The 21623-nt window shown below is 47.0% G+C and overlaps 1 protein-coding gene and 1 long non-coding RNA gene across 3 annotated transcripts in view; one reads left to right on the top strand and one right to left on the bottom strand.

The window, feature by feature from the left end:
• WWOX (WW domain containing oxidoreductase) overlaps positions 1-21623 on the bottom strand; it is a 909485-nt gene that overhangs the window by 74953 nt on the left and 812909 nt on the right. The gene's annotated exons all lie outside the window — the stretch shown is intronic.
• Positions 11088-12878, top strand: LOC139177032 (uncharacterized). Its single transcript, XR_011561408.1, has 3 exons — positions 11088-11311; positions 11760-12057; positions 12323-12878. It is a non-coding gene; the product is annotated as an uncharacterized lncRNA (long non-coding RNA).

Raw genomic sequence — 21623 nt, 5'->3', positions numbered from 1 at the left:
TAACAGAGGATTAGATAAATATATGGGCTTCCCTGGTGGCTCAGATGGTTCAGAGTCTGTCTACAATGTGGGAGACCCCGGTTTGATCCCTGGTTGGGGAAGATCCCCTGGAAGAGAGAATGGCAACCCACTCCAGTATTCTTGCCTGGAGAATCCCATGGACAGAGGAGCCTGAAAGGCTACAGTCCATCAGGTTGCAAACAAGTCGAACACAACTAAATGACTAACACTTACTTTCAGAAAAACATATGATTGTACAGAGTACTACTGGTCTTTGAAAAGAATTAGGTAGACATACAGAAATTGAAATAAATAATTTATAAAATTAAAGGGATATGAAAGGTATAGAACAATGTATATAAATTGGGACCATACATGTAAGTTAAAGGTATACACATATATTAACACATAAATATAAACACCTCCAGTTATGTCTGGCAAAGGTAACAATACACTGTCAACATATCTGGAGGAGGAGCAGGTGATTTTGAGACTAAAAGTTGCTGGGTAGGGAAGAATTAATAAATTCTTTTTCTTTTCTTTTTTCTGCTGCTGCTGCTGCTAAGTCACTTCAGTCGTGTCTGACTCTGCATGACCCCATAGACGGCAGCCCACCAGGCTCCCCCGTCCCTGGGATTCTCCAGGCAAGAACACCGGAGTGGGTTGCCATTTCCTTCTCCAATGCGTGAAAGTGAAAAGTGAAAGTGAAGTCGCTCAAGTCGTGTCCGACCCTCAGCGACCCATGGACTGCAGCCCACCAGGCTCCTCCATCCATGGGATTTTCCAGGCAGGAGTACTGGAGTGGGGTGCCATAACTCTGTATATGTATCACTTTTACTTAGCTTTCATAAGAGGGAAAAATAAACCTAGGAAACAACAGAAAGCCTCAATTCAATTTAAAATCATTTTAATTTTCAAATGGGAGTAGCTCGTGTCTACACCCACAAACAAACCCTGTTTTGAACTTTTCTTGGTGGCATTCAGTCCACTTGCCTACATAATGTCCACAGGGAATGTAGTCGCTTCCCACTTTGCAAGCTGCCTCTGATAGAGACCAATTAGAGTATCCTGAGTCAAATGGAAAGGAACATAGCTGGAACCGGTCAGGACTGGTTTGGACCCCGATTCCCTAAAGTTCAGTGTGACTGCAGCTGAGATGCTTCACTTCTCTAAGCCGTGGTTTCCTTCATGAAATGTTGATAAGAATATGGCCCCTGTGGGGAATTAGTGACCTAAACGTTTGTACATTTGTGTGTGTGTATTTATATCAAGTCTACCACACTCAGTAGGCGTTTAAAGTAAGTCGGATTCATTCTTCTCCCCTTCATTTAAGAGGATTTAAAAACCCTCTAGGCTATTTCCAGTTACTCCTTCTGCTGAGAGTGGCCAAATGTGGCCTCAGATCAGTCCATGCCTATTTTTTTTTTTTTTTTTAAATAGAAATATGGGATTCCCTTGTAGCTCAGTCGGTAAAGAATCTGTCTATGATGCGGGAGACCCAGGTTCGATCCCTGGGTTGGGAAGATCCCCTGGAGAAGGAAATAGCAATCGAGTCCAGTACTATTGCCTGGAAAATCCCATGGGCAGAGGAGCCTGGTAGGCTACAGTCCATGGGGTCACAAAGAGTCGGACATGACTGAGCGACTTCCCTTCACTCCCTTCCTCACGGCAGCCGTTTCTGTGCCTATGACAGGTGTGGTCTGGTTAGAATACGCTCTTCCTACATGCTTGCTGAGACCCCAGCTCACACACCTCCTAACACTTTTCTTCCTGAAAATTTATCCAAACCAGTCAAGTTTTATATTAATTCCTTCCTGGCAACTGCCAAAAACCTACCCTTATAATTCTGCCCTTTTTCTGTGTCAAGGCTTTGGAAAGAAACCTTCGTAGTGGACTGACCTTTCACTTCCTTTTTCTGTGTTTCGCCTGAATTCTATATGCCTAGTTAAGTAATATGTTTGACCAGCTACCATTAGGAAAATTTCATGAACTGGTAGAACCCTTGCTGGCTTTTAAAATTACTGATACAATATACAACTCCCCAGCGTGAGCTGTGGGCAAGGACAGTAGAAATATATAGAAGTGCTTAGCTTTTATAAGCCCACATTCCACATCATCAAAAAGACTGTGCCTCGTATGCCATTAAAATAATAATAAAAAAAAACAGAATGAAAGGGAAAGAAAAGCTTATTGAAGGAGCCGAAGTTTAAATGAGAACCACCTGTTCTTGTGCCTGGGTGTCAAAACCACACCCCTGCTTCTAAGGGATTCCCCCAGCCCTCTGAGGTGCTGTCACCGCTCATTCTCAGCTGTACTCTGCCCCCCATTCCAGAAGCAGATGTTAGGGTCCTTATTAATTTTGAGGGGGATGTCAGATGTGAAAAGGTGGAAAGTTGTTAAATGGTTAAATGGTCCGGAAGGCACTGTGATCAGAAGGGCAAGGTCAGAAGATGAAGGGCAGGAGAAACCATGAAATGCATTTCATTAGATCCATAAAATGTATGACTTCACTCGCTTAATTACATAAATAAAGTTGTTAGAAAAAATAAACTCAGGCACAGAGCGTGCATAATTAGCAAGGGCTTTATGTAAGTGTATAGAACTAGAAACAACCCCTAGAAAGGTCACTCACATGTAGGTGGCTTCTTTGTACAAGCTTCATATAAAGCCAGAAAGGGAAGATCTCGTGGAGCCTGCCAGAACTGGTGGGATCCAAGTTATGAGCAGACCCACGCGATACCAAGGGGGCTGAGATTGGGGATTGGTGGCCCATTTGGTAACTTGAACGCTAATACAGTTCTCTATCCATCTGTTTTACATCGCAGTTGGAAGCGAATTTATGTGATAAAGAATTAAGGCTGTTTCTCTTGGCATCTAAATAATTGGGATGCTCTTTCTTGGAAAGCCATTGACAACAGGATAACAAGCATTCAAAACTGAATCAAGAATTAAAGAGGCTCAAGGGTGATTAACTTTTTAAAAGCATGCCAGGACTTCCCAGGTGGCTCAGACAGTAAACAATCTGCCTGCAATGCAGGAGACCAGGGTTCAATCCCTGGGTTGGGAAGATCCCCTGGAGAAGAGAATGGCAACCCACTCCAGGATTCTTGCCTAGAGAATCCCATGGACAGAGGAGCCTGGTGGGCTACAATCTGTGGGGTCTCAAAGAGTTGGACATGGCTGAGTGACTACTACACGGACACAAGGGTGCCTAATGTTTTTTAAAAAAAGCATGGCCAGAGATTGTTTCCAAAGTTTTTCTTAATTTGTTTTGTTTTGAACACAATACAAGTAATAATCCTGCATGGTGCTCAAGGACTTTTTCTGTTAGAGAAAAGGAGTGTTTCAGGGACAGAGAGAGACAGAGGAACTCCAGAGAGAGAGAACAGGGAAGGTGAACGGGGAAGGTACTTGGTACTGAAACCAACAAGCAAACTCAGAACATTCCTTGAAAAGAAGCGATCCCATATCTGGATCCTGTGAAATATGGCAAGTAATTGTCCTGAATAAACACTGCACAATTATTTTTACTAACAAAATACCACTGAACACCCTCTGGGGCTTTATTTAGGTGATCTCTCAGGAGCAGTTCTGCAAGGAGGGAATTCTTCTCGAGCAGGATCCCCCAGTCTCCACCGTGGGACCTAACATCACCCTGCCTGACCCCAGTGTCCACGAGTATTCTTTCCACTTTACTGTGCTGGCTTGATTGTGCAAAAACATAATACATAAAGCCATCTGACGTTCCACAGGCCATGATCTAAAATACAATTGCTTCCTGAAGAGCAGGATGCGGGTGCCTGGATGTGTGTTTCTGCAAATGGTGGGGAGAGGCAAAGGGAGGCCCTGGATCCTGATCACCGTGCCTTGTTTTCTGAAAAGTGAAGACTCCCTGAATTAATTCACTGATGCCGAGACCATGAAAGGAACAAAACCTCAATATATCCTTCCAGTGTGACTTTAAAGATGACAAGGTTATCATTTCATACACCATCGTGCAAGAATTGATTTATGGGTCTCTGGGTGTTCCCCCTTCCACTCTCCTCTAGACATACCTGGGATTATGGCATTCAGGCATATTCCTTAAAATCCCATAAAACCAAGTGTTTGCTAGCTCTAATTCTCATGGAATTTTCATGGAATAACGCAACCTTTCAATGTTTCTGAAATGGGAGGCTTCTAGATGTCTGGATCTCAAAACTGCTATGCCTAAAGGTTCTTTTTCTCCACATTTACAAGCTAGTATTTTTTCCAGAAGTATTTCATGCAAAGGCCTGTGACTCTGAGGAGCACAGCCTCTTCCTCTGGCTGCTGCTGCTGAGTCTTCTTCCTCAACATGGACTGTGGGAAAGGAGGGGCCAGCCACAGTCCTGCTAAACCATATTCCTTGTTATTTGCAAAGTGGCAAGCATCCCCCACTGGGAAGGAAGACCTGGTGGGAGGGGCAGTATGGAGTCCAGCCAACTCTCACTCACCACACATTTTTCAGGAGTGCAATCAAATAGGAAGAGAAGCCTGCTGGCCGTTGTGTCTTCTCTTTATAACATCTCATCCAAAATAGGATTATGTAGATGTCCTTTTTTATGAGCTCCTATACATCTCAGTGGTTCCCTTTATGGCCAAGAATGCAGTAAGAGGGGTCTCTTAGGTTGGCACACAGCCATTTCCCCTCTTTCTGTTTCAAGGGCAACTGGTCTTCCTTGCCCAACTCGCCAGCAGTAGCTCCTCTCTGTGCAGAAAACACGGACGTGCATTAGGTCTGCCAGGGGAGCTATATGGACTCGATCTGAGTCCACTGAGATCAGGACAGCATTTGCATTGTAGTGGGAGACCTGGGCCACTTCACCAGGGTCTCCTTGGTCGCTTCAAGTTACTTCGCTCTGCTTCCTGGATGACAGGCAGTGAAGTCTCAGCTCTGTGCATGCAGGGGCAGCGTCCTCTGCTTGCTGTGAGTGTGGCTGGAACACCAGGACATGACTCCTTCTCTAGTCCTGATTGATCCCTTGGGTCTCAAGACTCAGCCCAATGACATTTTCACTAGGGAGCCTTTACTGACCCCGCCTTTCATGTAGAACAGACCACACCCTCTTGGAGACCCGTGCTTTGCTGCACTCTGGAGTCTTCTGTCCTTATAAGATGAACATATTTATTTATTAGTAGTACTAACTAGAGTGCCATATTTACTGTCTGCTGTTATTCTTGTTGTTGCTGTTCAGTTGCTCAGTCGTGTACGACTCTTTGCCATGTACTACAGCACACCAGGCTTCTCTGTCCTTTACTACCTCCCAGAGTTTGCTCAAACTCATGTCCATTGAGTCGACGATGCCATCCAACCATCTCATCCTCTGTCGCCCCCTTCTTCTCCTGTCCTCAGGCTTTCTCAGCAAGTTGGCTCTTCTCATCAGGTGGCCAAAGTATTGCAGCTTCAGCTTCAGCATCAGTCCTTTCAGTGAATATTCAGGGTTGATTTCCTTTAGGATCGATTGGTGTGATCGCCTCGCTGTCTGAGGGACTCTCAAGTGCCTTCTCCAGCACCAGAGTTTGAAATTTACTATTTAACCATTTAACTATTTAATTTTAACTTACCTGTCTAATTATACTATTTAACCATTGAAAATACCATCTTTCAAGGGCCAATCGTCAGGCCTCGTGCTAAGCACCATGTGTGAATGGTCTCATTTAGCCCCTCTGCCGTGTGTCCTATCAGAGGAAAAGACAAGGGTGCAGGTTAGGATCAGACACTCTGGGTTTGAAATCCTAAGTCTACCAACTGGTGACCATCAACTTGGGCAAATTCCCTTTTGAGGCCTTTCCTGTAAAATGGGAATGCAACCAAACAGGGCAATCGTATGGGGTTTTCCTGATTCATTCATCGATTCATTCACCCAAGGGGTGAGCGTGGAGTAAGCACTCAGTGTCAGCTATTTCTGTTATCTCTTTACCGAAGAGGGAGAACCTGAGACTTCAGAGATGAAGTGACCCACCAGAGACAACACTGCTGGTTGAGCAGTACAGCTCAGACATCCCCCGGGTATCCTGACCCCCCAGTTCTTCACCACTTTGAATCCCAGCATCTTTCTCTTCCCTCTGGTCCATGAGCACTTTGCGAGCCCAGCTGTGACGGTCTGTCTTTGAGCCCCAGTGCCTAGAATGGGGCCTGCCACATTGAAAGAGCCAGATGTCCATTTAATCCATTGATCATTTGATGAATTAACTTATGAATGGTTTCGATTTTAGTGAATAGTAAGCACGGTGCTAGGCACAGAAAACAAGCCATAAAAGAATACTGGGAAGTACCTGGTGTGAAATCAATTGCATTTAGTAATTTATTTTCAACAAAAGCCTTGAAATGTCCTTAAAAACCTCCCAAATGAAAGCCATTCCAGCATAAACATAGCAGGCCCCTATGCCATAAACATAGCAGCCTTTAAAAAATAAACTGCCGCTGTCTGCAGTCTAAACCTAACGTATGGAGCTTTCAAAACACAATCATGGGCTCTATTGTTATTTAAAAAATTTTTTTTGACTCACTTCAAATGATTTTTCCTCCACTTTTGACATACTGAGAGCATTCCAGATAGACAGATTGCACAACACCTGAATTTTAAGCCACTGAAGGGTGTGTGCTACGTAAGTATACACAGCAGGGCAGGGACCCCTCATGACAGAATCCTGAACAGAGGTGAGCACCCTGAAACAAAACCGTAATATTTTTTTTGAGTGGGTGGGACAGAACCAGTCACTGTCATTCATTTCATAAAAGCTGAAATTAAAAAAGCTATCATCTGTGAATTTTTTAATAAAAATGAGGAAACTAGGAGAGAAATTTAAACTCTTTGTTTCAGAAACAGTGCACTGTAATTCCATTAGAAACTTTGCAAGCATGGGACCACCTGGCTTCTCCTTGCTTGCTCTTAGAGGCATCTGAACACTTTGGAAGTCTACATGGTAGAACAGTCCCTGTTGGAGATACCCTGAAACTTCTTATAATCAGCATCGTTCAGAAGCATTGCTATTAAGACCCCAAACTGCAAACTCTCAGCATCAAAGGAGATACAGAGTTCTTTGTGAGGACAATGAACTTGGACCGTTGTTCTCCAGTGAATGGAAAACAACATTGCTAACCCAGAGAAGTGACATTCGGCCCCGTTTGGTGACGCCTCAGTTCCCTCTGCACTGGGATTACAATGCTGCCTTTCTGTGGAGTTTTCAGAACACGCCACCAGAATCGGCTCTGAGTGCCTGAGCAACTGAATGACCACCTTCATGCGTTGTGGCTTTCCCAGTCCCATTCTGAATTCAAATATGTAAGGAGACCAAGCCTGCTCCAGAGGCTCTGTTATCCCCAATTTCAAATCAAATCCCACCAGCTCACAAATGTACTTTACAAGTTTTGGCAAATTCACTCCAACACTTTAGAAATAAGTAGGATGCTGTTAAAAGATTAGAATTCTGCAGTCAAGTGAAATCAGCCTTTGGAAATAAACGCCCAGACCCTTCGGTCCCACTGCTATTTGCTACTGAAATCCACAAGTTACGAAGCTCAGGATTTAAAGTGAACCTCGATCCAAGTCTTGGCACCAGTGCCTAATAGCTGTGTGACCCCGGCTGAGCTATTTAACCTCTCTGAACCTTGGTTTTTCCTACTAGTAACGGGAGAATGATAATGACTTTACAGGGTGGCTGGGAGTATTAAAAGGCATTTTTTAAAAGCACTTAAAATCTTTTCGGATCCTAGGGGATTTTAAACTAATAAAATTAGGTGCTTATCCAAATCCGCAAGGATTTGGGAGTGACAGGCAAGATTTGTGTGTGTGTGTGTGTTTTGGGGTGGGGGGAGGTGAGGAAAAAGTGGAGTTGCCACCAAGAACTTTCAGATCCTGTTCAAATGCTTTTGGTGGGTGGTGGTGCCTTCGCCAGGTCAGAAGTGATGTCTCCTGGCTAAACACTCTTCCTTCCTAACCCCTAGCCCCTAGCCTGCCCCAGGTTCCTCCTGGATCAGGGGGGTGACAGGCTCATCTTAGCACCTCCCTGCCTCATTCCTCACATGCAGACTCATCAAATGATGAGTCACCCTGGGGACTTCCCTGGTGGTCCAGAGGTTAAAAATCTGCCTTCCAATACAGGGGACACAGGCTCAATCCCGGTCAGGAAACTAAGATCCCACATGCTGTGGGGCAACTAACCTGCACCACCACAGCTACTGGGCCTGAAAGTGAAAGTGTGAGTCGCCCAGATCTTCTCGACCCAGGGATCGAACCCTGGTCTCCCAGCTCGCAGGCAGATTCTTTACCATCTGAGCCATCAGGGAAGCCATATTGAATCTGAGCTACAGCCCCTGGGGTCTCAAAGCGTCTGATAGAACTAAGTGACTGAGTGCGTGCGCACACACACACAAACACACACACACTAGATAACCTGACTGTTATGATGCCAGGCTTTAGCTAACACAGTCTCTTTAAAGACTTCATTTGTACATCCCAAATCATTCTTGTAAGCCATTTATTTTCCCACACTGTTGGATGCTGGGAGCATTTAGGAAGTGTTCTCAGGGTGTTTGAAATCAACAAAGCAATTAGGGTGGTTTATAAGGAATCAAAAATACAATCAAAAGTGCTTTGGAAACGTCAATAAAATTCTTGGCTTGGCAGACCACTTCTGTATTGTACACTTATAAGGAAACTTTAACATGATCTTAAAATATGCATCATTCTGAATTTAGGATGTATTTTCAAACTGGAAGATGAATAAACTGACAGGGAGTCTGCAGGATCCTTATATAATTTGGGGAGAGATCTTTCCTTGGGGAAAATAGAGATGAAAAAATAGGTTTCAGAGTCAGACTGACATGGATTCTAATCCTGGCTATGTGAGGAAAACTGGGTGAGTTGGGGAAAAACCATTAACGTGCTCAGAGCTTGGTTTCTGCAGCTTTAAAATGAGGACAGTAATGCCACTTTAAGTTGAAATATATAAGCGTCCAGCAAAGTGTCTTTGCAAACCTTCATTTTCATTCCTCATTCCCTTTAGGGAACAGAGTATGGACTCATTGGTTTATATTTTTATAACACCTGCAAAATTGCACACTTTCTAACCAATTTAGTTCTCTCTTGACCAAAATGCTTTAAGACAGAAATGTTCCACATCTGTTTTGCTCTACTAAATAAAATAAGCCCAACCCATCAACTTTCTTTCTTGCCACCAACAGTTTCCCTTAACTTATTCGTCATTCCACAAGAAATTTTGCTTCCAGATAAAGGCATTTCTTTCCGGGGTCAGGGGAAGGCTGTGGAACATGTTTTGGGTATAAGAGAAAAAATACTAAATCAGAATAAGAATGAACTCTGTCCTTTATGTGGCTGTCAGACAGTCATCTTTGTGTAGTACCACATTCTTGGCAATCACCTTTTCTATCCTTAACATCATGATAAGGAAACTTGGTTGTGTTTTCAAAAGTGTAATCGTGACTTAACATTTTACTATGGCTTCCAATAAACCAGTGTTTTTTCTTCCCCCACAGAAGTGCATGAATAAAACAAACCCCATCACCACTGGAGATGCATTTTCATGCCAGCGCGGACGCTTTTAAGACCATTTGCCGAGCGCTCTGCACCGTTTGACCAGTTCTGGGGCAGGGGGCACGCTCTAATTACTGATTGTGAAGTTCGGTATCTATAGCAACAGGCTGAACTGACAACAGGAAGCTTCACCCTCTGGGGCACCCTCCCAAGTTTATAAAATCAACTTGAGGCCAAGGCTATAGTTAATCAGGAGGGCTTTCAGAATGCAAGCGCTCCGAGTCCACACTTAAGAGGCAGAGAAATTATTTAATAAGACAATCACGGGGCTTGAGAAGGCAGAGTTTATTTAGCTTGGCTGCGCAGTGCCTCTTGCAGTAATTTATCCTAATGGTACCAATTCGCCAGTGATTTGATACAGCGGGAGACCGGGGGGTATCGGTTTAATCAAACCTCGGCCAGGGCTGCCTGCTTCTTAACTATTGTCGCCGTATATCAATCAGTTTCACTTGATTCACTAATCGGGGGGCACGAGCATATGAATTTTCCCAGGATTCAGGGAATCGGGTTGACATAATTCTTTATAACGTGCCTACTTTTAAACAGAATTACTTCACCCCGCTCACATTAGTTCATGTTCTTAGAACTGGTGGGTGAAGGGTCTAGATTCTGAGACGCTGCTGGTCTGAGGCCTAGCAGGATAAAAGCCTGGAGCATCAGAAATGATCAGGAACAAGTTACAAGACCCTTCCGGGTCTCAGTTTCCTTACTCATCCCACCAGGACAAGAATTTACCAGGCCAGGAAGATGTTAAGAGGGTGAATAAATGGCCACATGGACGAGCCTGGGACAGTGCCTGAGAAGCAGAAAACAGAATCTCGGTGAAAGTCAGTTTCACTTCCTGGCTGCCGTCAGTCCGTCCCCAGGGAGTGGAAGGTGGACGATGTGGCCGCATCATTTTTACAGGGTGAGATGTTAAGCTTTTATAGCATTTTACAGGCCTGGTCACACGAGCTCCGATAATCCTAGGAAATCGTCTGAACTCGATCCTAACCCACGGTTCTCTGCCTCCACCGGGGCCAAGAATTCTCAGCATGCTTTCTACCCCTGGCGCCAGCCTGGCTGTCGGGAAGGGTTGAGATGGGGAGGGTCTCCCTCACATCCGCCATGCGCTGTGCCCTCCCCACCCCCTTCTTTCTTACACAGCGGGGAGTCCGACTCAAAGCACCGTCCGGGTATGAACAAGAAAGGACAAGATCAGACCTCTCCCCTTGACGGGCAGAGACTACAGAAAGGAGAGCAAACGCATCTTCATATACTGTTCATATATCCAAAAGGAAGGAAGCGAAAGGGCCACGTGAGTCCTGGGGCTGGAGGCAATGGCCACGTGCACAGAGAAGTCACGGGCAGCATTCAGCCCCCACCCTTGATGGGGAAGAGCGGAGAGGAACTGATGCGAGCTTCATGGGGGGCCCCCTGCTGCTGCTTCGGGGAAATGGGTATATGGAGACTTACATCAATGGGTTGTCATGGCAACGCAAGGAGCTAATAATCCATGGCCCTCCGGGCACTAAGCTGAAGCAATGTCAGCCGGCTTCCCGAGTGAATATGGCCGGTCTTTCTGGCCCCTTTTCTGCAGGGAGAACGGAATCTGAGCCTCTTCACCGTTCAGCTGGGTTCACATTTTAACTTAGTTCTCAGTTTACTTAGTTCAACCCCGTTCTTAAGTTTTCCCTGAAGACAGGCCTGACTACTCACTGAGAGAAGAAAGTGAGAAAAGAGGCAGAGAGAAGGTCAGAAGAAAGGGAGGGGGAAAGAGTGAGAAAAATAAAAGAGGAAAGAGGGAAAGAAGGAAGGAAAGAAGGGGAACAAAAAGGAAGAGAAAGAAGGGAGAATAAAGAAAGAGGAAAAATTAAAAAAATAAAAGGAAGGAAGTAAGGAGGAAAGGAAGGGAGGGAAGAAGGAAGGGGAAAGAAAAAAAAAGAAAAAGGAGGGAGAAGGGAAAGAAAGAAGAAAACAAAGGAAAAGAAAAGGAAGGAAGGAAGAAAAAAGGAAGGAGGTGGGAGAGAAACAGCCTTGCTCTGTCACAGCAAGTCCACCCCGCGTTCTCAAGGCTGGAGGACGCGGCGGGCGTGGAGAAGCTTTATGGATTCCATAGCGGGGTAAGAAGGTTAATGCCCCCTTAACCAGGGAATCGCTTCTTCCTCCCTCCCACCTTCTCTCTTTTCTTTTTTGGCTCAGCCTAAATTTCTAACACTACCTGCTGAAATGTAGTATACGGCTTTTAATTGTGCCCAGAGGCAGTACAGCTTCATAGAGGGTTTTAAGCAAGTGGCGGAGGATTTGCGGAACAGCTGTGCGGCAGGCGCACATGCTTCGAGGTGGAACAGCTCCGTCAGCACCGGGGCTGGCCGGGCACACACCCTCACACCCTCCGCGCGCACAGCTGGGACCCATCAGGGCTGCAAGGAATTAATACTCTTAACCTGGTATTTTATTGGACCTAGAGGAGCCTGATGCTATATTAAATCCGTGGCACGTAAGTAGGATTTTGCTCAATCTTGGAGTTCCTGGAGGTGAGGGCTTGGTGGGCAGGGTGGGATATTAAAAACACACCCACACACAAACACAGGCGCACGCGCGCACACACACACACACACACGACCTCTTTTCCAATGCCGAGAACGAATTGTTTTAATATCCCAATGTTTGGATTATTTATTATTAGAGATGAGTGGCCGCTTTTAAAGAGGAATGGAGTCCTCTCTGCACTAACCTAGTTTTCCCAATTGAATCTCGCTCAGACTCCTAGCAACTGTGGAAAGCCGCCAACGCGGATTGTTTTCTTCGAATCTCTCTCGCCAACACACAAGCAAGTTCCCTTGGTGGAAGCCCCTGGAAGACGTCTTCCGCCTTTTGGACCCTGGATTCAGTCCTCAAAATCCTACTTGCGCTCAAGCACTCACAAAGCACTGTCTGGTGTTACTCCACTGGACGCCTGCAATTTCAACAAGGAAATTCAACAAGGGGAGCGTCTAGGTACCTGTTTTACAGTCATGCAAACTGAGGTTCAGGGAAGTTATGTGCCCACGTCAAGGGCAAACCAGTCCCAGAGCTTGGAATTCAGTTAACTTAATTCACTCAGTAAATTCCTAAGTAAACACGTTCTCTCTAGGTCATGTTACACATTCTGTTGTAAATGCAATGAGAAAACTTTACGCCAGGGTGGCCTGTCGTGTCTGTATACCTGCCTGGACAGGTAACATGGGGAAGTTTCCGTAGATGTTAAACTCCTCTGATCAGCAGCAGACTTCTGGACCTGTGACAGGCAGAAACGTGACCCTCAGAAAGGCCTCCATCTCAAACCCTTGGAACCTGTGAATACGATCTTATTTGGGGAAAGAATGTATGCGGGCCTGGCTTAGCGAAGGCTCTTGAAATGAGATGTTCCTACATTTTCTGGGTGGGCTCTAAACCCAATGACCAGTGTCCTTGTGAGAGAAAGGCAGAGGGAGCCTTGAGACACGCAAGAGAGGAGGCGGCGTGACCACAGAGGTGGGAGTGCAAGTGTGCGGCCACAAGTCAGGTTCTGCCGACAGGGGCACAAAACGGACTCTCCCTGGTGCCTCGGGAGGTGGCGTGGCCCTGCCCACACCCTGATTTCAGACCTCTCGCCTCCAGAACAGTAAGCACATAAATATCTGTGTTTCAGACCACCATGCTGGTGGCGACTTCTTACAGCCGTCCTGGCAAACGAACACCAGATTATCTGTTCTGGGCATGTTAGATTTTGCTGCCAGTGGGGGCTCTTGGCATGAGGTTTACCTTCTACCTCGGGCATGGCTGAAATGCAGGGAGCACGCTGGCAGCCACCCACGGGGGCCCAGTCCTGCCCCACCTGTGAGGACAAAGCAGCTTCTGATCAGGACACCCTGGTTTTCATGGCAACCGAGCAGGTGTCAGAGCAGGGCTCCTGGGGAGGCAGAAGGCCCACTGCTCTGCTCTCACCCTGCTGGTCCACTTTCTAACCCATGTGAGTTGTAGACAAGTGACTGAATCCACACCTCAGTTATCTTGTAGTTGAAATGAGATTCTCCATATGGAAAAAACACCCTTTGAAAAACTGCAAAACGTCATATGAATGTTGTTTATTTGCTTATATGTATGTGTGTGTGTGTGTATATATACATGTATTGTGAGGCAGTCCATGGGGTTGAAAGAGCGGGACACGACTGGGCAACTGAACAACTAAAACAATATACATATATTGTTCAGTGGTTCTATATACAGAGAGAGAGAGAAAGGGGGCGGGGCTTCCCAGGTGGTGCTAGTGGTAAAGAACCCGCCTGCCAATCTGTGCAGGGGACATAAGACACTCAGGTTCCATCCCTGGGTTGGGAAGATCCCCTGGAGGAGAGCATGGCAACCCACTCCAGTATTCTGGCCTGGAGAATCCCATGGACAGAGGAAATGGTGGGCTACAGTCCACGAGGTCACAGAGAGTCAGACACGACTGAAGCGACTTAGCGTGCGCGCACACACACACATATGGAGAAACTATTATTGTGTATAAAGCATCTCTGAGGCCTCAGACTCACAGAGTGCAGATGGCTCTCCAGCTCTGGGAGGGGACACAGCCTCCAGCAGGCACTATTGCAAAGTTCTCCAAAATGACAACACAGTTCTCCAGAGTCTGCTCCTCTCATCCGTTCATATATTGAAACCTCTTTAGAAACCATCCAGCCCAAGTGCTAGATTAAGGGAGCCCCTACATTTAAGTTCGGCTGTGTTTCTTTGGATTTTTCAAATTCGCCTCTTTGAAGTACTGAACAAAAAGACTCCAAACCAACAACAACGTGCCATTTGTTTGTTTATCATGTTAGTAATGAGGTTTTCTTCTTTTTTTTTAATGAGCACTCAATACTGCTTAGAAGAAAGCAGGCTCTCAAAGGCTGCTTTTGATCATTTAAATGGCTGCAAACCTTTTGGAGAGCAATTTGGCAATGTGTCTCAGGGACCTTTAAAAACTGTGCTCGACCTTTGACCCGGTAATTCCATTTCTGGGAAACCACCCTAAAGACATAATGGGAACTATGGAAACTGCTTGATGCACAAAGATGTTTATCAGAACGCTCTTTCTGACAGCAAAGGTATTTAAAACCATCTCAGTGCCCAGCGACACAGGAGGGGAGGAATAAACGCTGACGCCTCCCTTCCGTGGACTGTCAGCTCCTAAGAGTCTGCAGTTGAGAAGAATGGATAATAATGTGCTGAGATGCATGATGTTAGGGGAGAAGAAGCAGTGTGTCACAGGGGTGTGTGGAAGTGATCTCAATGTGACACAAACGCAGCATAACAAGGAAGGAAAAAAAAGAGGGGAAGAAACACAGATACTAATGGTTGCTACCTAAAGCCAGCAGAATTATGGGTAACTTTTCTGCTTTTTAAAGATGAAAACATTTGTCTCCACTGCGCTGTATTCCTTTTAAATAGAGAAAGAGTCCTCTGTAAATAAGGCCCTCTCATTCTAACATAGCTTAATTGGGTGGAGAAAACCTGTGATGTACGTCCGGTTTCTTCTGTGACTCTGTTTAGATACTTTCTTGTGGCTTAAAAATTCTACACCAGGTCCGAGCAGTGTTTTAGCTCCATCTCACCACTCCCCTGTCCTCTCAGTGAAAAGGGGTCCCAGAACAGGGGCTGGGAGAGGCTTCTTGCAGCCCACCACCAGCCCAGAAATGCACCTGGATATCTCTGTTAGATGCTTTGAGAGAAGAGCTGGGCTTTTCCTGAATTACTGTCTTGTTTCATGTATAGGGATTCTGGAAGTTGCATAACTGATGGTCTCTCCCTGTTTGTAGGAGGCTTAGAGACAAATCAGTCTATAGCGTGCTTATAACAAGAGCATGTGGGTTTGAGGGCCCTGGCCTCTCCCTGGGGCCCTTGTTCATTTCCATACCTTTCGTTTCTTTCCTGTTTACTGACCACCTACACTAAGTAAGTCCCAATGGGCTGTTTCAAATATTCGTTAGAATGAGACAGGACACATACTCATTTTTTTCTTACATGAAAGATGGGGTACATGCACCTCTATAAATTATGTTTCCACTGGCTGTTGGAGAGAATTCCAAGAAAGGCAGGGCCCAGTCAAATAGACTGAATCCACATTGCGGAAGTTGTGTGGGACATCTAAGAGCACGGGGGACAGGAAGAGGTTAAATCCACGCGGCAAAGGAGGTGGGAGCCATTGGCACTGGCCCCTTCCTGCTGGGGAGGAACACCGGGTCATGAGAGCAGGCAGGACCTTGCTCTTGGCCTTCCTGGGAAAGCAAATACTGTGTATATCGCAGGGTTCCTGTGGGCGAGCTAATTGTCTAACTGCCCTTGAGATGTGCATCGTTCTGTGGGCAGCCCCGGCTCCTCCCTCGGTGTCACTGCCAATGGGCCGGGAAATGGGAACGACATCCACGCCCGCCGAAGGCAGGCAGCGGCCCCCTGGGCCCTGCACGGCCCCTGGGCCGGCCACCTGGGGCAGCTGCCTCGCTGGGATCAGGGCACATCTCCAGGCGTCTCTTGATAAGCTGAGAGGGGGTGCTGCACCAGCTTCCCAGGACTGCGGCACAAAGCGCCCCAACCAGCCTGGATGGGAGGGGAGTTCGGGGAAGAGTGGGCACGTATGCTGTATGTATTCACATGCATGTGAAGGCCGAGTCCCTTCCCTGTTCACCTGAAACCGGCACAGCGTTGTTAATCGGCTCTACCCCAGCACAAAATAAAAAGGGAAAACAATAATAATAATAAATGCCGAAACTGGGTGGCTTAAAACAACAGAAATGTATTTCGAGTCAGACATGACCGAACACAATGACAAGACATAAGACGCTTAACATGAGATCTACCCTCTTTACAAGTTTTTAAATGGAAACTCGCGTCATTGTCGACAGTAGCTACAGTGTGGCATGGGTCTCTAGAGTCTGTTCATCTTGCTTACAGTCACTATAATTCAAAGCTTATGTATTCATTCACCCTTGTGACCTAACTTGATTTCAAGTTAGGACCTTGTCCTAACTTGATGTCACCTGCAAAGACCTTATTTCCAAATTCCTGTTTACAGGGGCTGGGAGTCAGGACATCAACCCATCTTTGGTGTTGGGTGTGGGGGGAGACATAATTCAACCCACAAGAGATGTGTTTGATGATCAAGCGGTGTGAGAAGCATGGACTCGGGAGCAGTCTGGGTTCAGATCCGACTGGACAGCACTCTAGCTGGTCACCTAACTTCTTAAAGCCTCAGGATGAGATGGGATCACGGGTGCTGTGAGCATCCTGCCAGACACAGGAAGCGCAGGTGGAGCATGGGGTGCGACCCAGCCTTAGCATCATCACCAGCCCCACAACTCCAATTTGAAGGTCATTCCCAAATGCTGAGACTCCAGTTCAAGGTAACAGAGAGCAAGTCCTCTTTCTGTACAATGCTTGCTTTGCCTGGAAATCTTTCCTCTGCCTTCCCCCACGCCATCCCTCTCTTTGTGTGAAATGCTAGCTCCTTCCAAGCCTTCGGACCTTCCCTTAACTGATGTCCAGACCCATAGACTTTTCTGGTCATGCAGAAAGTGGCTTTCTGAATAGCTCAGTCCAGCTCCACCCCTCCTTCCACGAGCCACTGTGATGCTGGGAGCCATCTCTGGCTACAGACGTGGCTCGACTCGTTGACGGGGCAGTCGGGGTGGGCCAAGGGCTGCCTGATAAAATACACAGTGCCCGGTTAAGTCTGGAATTTCAGATAAATTTGAATTTTAGTATCAGCCTGTCCCAAGTATTGCAAATATTGTCCTGGGATACTGTGAAGAAGTGCTTAGAAGTAAATAAATAAGAGTAGTTCTCAACCAATGACAGATGGGGAACTTATGGGTAAGGACCCCAGTTCTTTTGCCCCTCAGGATAACTCAGAGGCAGTATCTTTGATGCCGATTCTCAGAATTCCCTGGGGGGAGGACTCTGGACCACTTATCCACTGCAGCATGCATTCATCAGTACACCTGGAGTTGTCCTGCTTTCCTTTCCAGTCTCTTCACCCCACCTCCAGGAAAAACATAACCCAGGACCTCCCACCCCAGCCTTCCTGTTAGGGACTGGACGTTTGAGACTGCCCCAAATTCACACATTGAAACCCTGATTCCAGTGTGGTGGTATTAGGGGGCGGGGCTCTGGGGAGGCACCGGGTCTTGTCTGAGCCCACATGAAGGGAGGCAGTGTTTTTCCGAAAGGGACCCCAGAAAGCATTCTTGCCCTCCTTCCTCCACGGGATGACACGAGGAGAAGCTGGCAGTCTGCAACCTGAAAAAGGGCTGTCACAGAACCCAACCACGCTGGCACCCTGACCTGGGACTCCAGCCTCCAGAACTCCCAGGAGTAAGTGTCTGTTGGTCATAAGCCTCCCGGTCTGCAGTGCTTTGTTACAGCATCCCGGGTAACGCCTTCCTCCGCCGTCCTCCACGCAGACCTTGTTTATTTCCTTCAGAGCCCTTATCCCCGTTTGTCATCGCGCATGCGTGTGTTCATCTGTTTGTTCCGTCTCTGGCAGACTAGACTCTTACCTCTTTTACAGTGACCCGTGTCCATTCACTGGGGTACTCCAGCCCCTAGAACCTTCTAGATAATGAAGGAACGAGACAATGAGTAGGAGCAGCATGGCTTTGGTTGATACTGAGCTGCATGGGACAGAGGCCGGAAGTGGAGACCTGCCCTGGGGTCACTTGCTCAGAACTTGACCTTGGGTAGCTGCCTGAGCCCTCCTTGCCTCGGTCTCCTCATCTGTAAAATGAGGAGTCTGGAAGAGAGGATTTCTCCTGTGTCTTCCGGCTCTAACATTCTATGACTTAATGTTCTAGGTAATAAACTTTACAGCTATGAATAAATTAATGTAAATGAATATTTAAATGATGTGCAAATTACGGCGGGTGCTATCCTAGTCTTCTGTGGAGTGGGAGAGTGAGAAAACAGGGATACAGACGATCAGAAATATTTGTGTTGCCGGAAATGGGGGTGTCTTCCCTGTGTTTTGTGGGGGTGGTGGATATGCAAGAGAGGGCTCATTAAAAAAACCCACAGTGGAAAAAGGGTTAAAAGAAAAGCAGGGAATCCAGGAAGCTGGAAGCCCCCAAATGGATGGATGTTCCACATTTGGATATTTTTGGGAAAGAGTCTTGGATCCAGAGATGCAGCAAGGGAAAATTGGACCAAACACGCTCTCCAGCTCTCTGTCTGTTCAGGCTGCTGTAACAAAATGCTGCCAATTGGATGGCTTATAAACCTGGTTTGGGAGGCTGGAACTCTGAGATGGAGGTGCCAGCATGGTCAGGTGAGGGCAGACGGGGTGGCAGACTTCGCTTCGTGTCCTCACATGGCGGAAGGGGCAAGGGGGCTCTCGGCGCTAATCTTATGGCACCCCACTCCAGTACTCTTGCCTGGCAAATCCCATGGATGGAGAAGCCAGGTGGGCTGCAGTCCATGGGGTCGCTAGGAGTTGGACACGACTGAGCGACTTCACTTTCACTTTTCACTTTCATGCACTGGAAAAGGAAATGGCAACCCACTCCAGTGTTCTTGCCTGGAAAATCCCAGGGACGGGGGAGCCTGGTAGGCTGCCGTCTGTGGGGTCACACAGAGTCAGACACGACTGAAGCGACTTAGCAGCAGCAGCAGCAATCTTATCCAGGAGGGCTCCACCCTCATGACCTAATTACATCCCAAAGGCCCCACCTCCAAATTCCATCCCATTTGAGGATAGGGTTTCAACATTTGACTCCAGCATCAGCCCTCTAACCCCTCAGAGCTGTCATGTTTCTCAACAAAACTCAGCATAAGAGAATAGTGACTTGACATCTGAGTGCTTCACTTAGCAACATGATCTCTGACCCGTACGTAAGTCAGGTGGAGAACCCTTCTGAGGGGCCAGGAGGCTTGAACCAAAAATCCTGACTTCCATATGTGTAAATATTTAAGAGGAAAGAAGAACTAGATAAAGGTGGAAGCAGCTAACTTCTAATGTTGGGAGCAAGCTGGGCAGAGGTAAGATTCTTTGACTGAGCCTGTGATGTGTCTAGTCCTGGGGTTCAGCTAAATCCGGGATCAGGTGTGGTGAGACAGCTCACTGGGGGATCCACCAGGAGGAAATGCATTTGTGGGAGGTGCCTGCTGCTGCTGCGTCACTTCAGTCATGTCGGACTCTGTGCGACCCCATAGACAGCAGCCCACCAGGCTCTGCCGTCCCTGGGATTCTCCAGGCAAGAACACTGGAGTGGGTTGCCATTTCCTTCTCCAATGCATGAAAGTGAAAAGTGCAAGTGAAGTCGCTCAGTCCTGTCTCCTAGCAGAGTCCTATGACTCATCCTGGAGAAGGAGACATGCCTGATTAGCTTGACTCAGTTACAAAGCTTGAGTTGGTGGGTGGGGCAGGAATTTGAATTCAAGATAGAAGCTGCTACATAAATCTGTTTCCTGTCAGACCCAGTGGACACACATCTGGGTTCATGAGAGGATGTGGTTGATAAATCAAAACCAGTTACTCTCTGGACAAAACTTTGTAATATGATGAGGCTAAACCTGGGTCACTGAGACGCCTGGTCTTTTTCTGTCCTTGCCAGAGCATGAGCCAAGCTGATTTGTCCCCAGAATTATGTACTTTCTTTTAGGACTTTCCACGTGCTTCTAATGGCAGCTCTTTTCTTTTTCTTTCTGGCTTTTATCCCTCCTGTTGTACTTCTTCAAAGGGGTACATTCACAAGTGAAACTGTGATGATCATTGATTGATAACTTAAAAATAATATAGAGTACTAAGTACATGATTTCAATTAGGTTTAACTTTTCATTACTAAATAATATACAAGTGTATTAAAGTGTAGAAAAGTGCCTGCTTGCTACAAAGTGATTAGGCTAAAGACCCTGAAAAAGGAGTTACCACAAAGCCAGGAATTCTGTTACTACACTGATGTCCTGCTATTTCCACAAACGAAAAGAAACCATAACCGAGAAACAGTGACCAAGAGGAAGAAAACCTGCAGAAAAACATGCAGTCACTCATGTCTCCATGCCGGACTGCTTATAAATCACGAACGCGTGTTCATGTCACAAAGACGCGTGAACCAACAGGTACCCGCACCCTCCAGCACCGGGGGACATTTACACCATTTGTCACATTCACTCCCTGCCATGGGGTCTCAGGACATCCTCTCAGGACCCAGGAGTCTATGAGGGCTAAAGGTACAGAGGGTCTCTTCTGGTCAATTCCATTTTACCCACATTAGTTGAGAATCTATTCTGTATAAGACTGAGGATGGAAGGGGACAGAACCACCACTTCTTGATGCTGCAGAAGAAGTGAGGTGAGGGGCCGGGCGCTTCTCGATAGCTTATTTCTTGTAACAGTCCCCAAAGACAAATGACAGCATGCTCGTGTCCCTGCTGAGAAGAGTCAGAGGAGGTGGGCACCTGCCCCAGGACGCCCAGCCAACGAGAGGCGGAGCAGGGTTTGCATTCGGGGAACTGTCACGCTCCAGAAAGCCTTCCCTTTCCAGCCTCACTTCCCTCCCAAAGCTAAATGTCCCATTTCTTCTTTGGAATTGTTCAGAGTGGTCCTTCCCTCCCCTGCCGAGGAGAAAACGGAGTATGAGCAAAAAAGGAAAAAAAAAAAATCACAGCAATGAAAAGGAAAGTGATAGAGAGAGACAGACTTGGGATGAAGCTTGTTGCGGGCGGGGGGGAAGTGGGGAGAGATGGCTGCTGCTTTCCTACTCGGGCAGGGCTTGGGGAGCCAACCGTGAAGTCTCTTCCCCAGTCAGAACTAGGTCAGATATTCTAGCAGCGAGAACAGCCTGTTCTCTGCTCCAGCTGTTATCTGAGCTGCACAGCTGGGGGCAGAACTCCAGCTCTTGGGCTCGGAGCTCAAGGTTTCCAGAGGCTCCAGGCAGCCTGAGAGGGCTTCTCCCAGCTGGAGGGAGGTGAGGGAGGGGGAGAGAAGAGAGGGGAAGGGAGGGGGTGGATGGACAACGAGAAGGCTGTTCCTGCCAAGAGTGGGGCCACTCGGTTACTGGGGTCCACTGAACCT

The sequence above is a fragment of the Bos indicus genome, chromosome 18 (genome assembly GCF_029378745.1).
Source record: "Bos indicus isolate NIAB-ARS_2022 breed Sahiwal x Tharparkar chromosome 18, NIAB-ARS_B.indTharparkar_mat_pri_1.0, whole genome shotgun sequence".
NCBI classification, from domain to species: Eukaryota; Metazoa; Chordata; class Mammalia; order Artiodactyla; family Bovidae; genus Bos; species Bos indicus.
The sequence above is the reverse complement of the archived record's forward strand: the minus strand, read 5'-3'. Positions and strand labels throughout refer to the sequence as shown.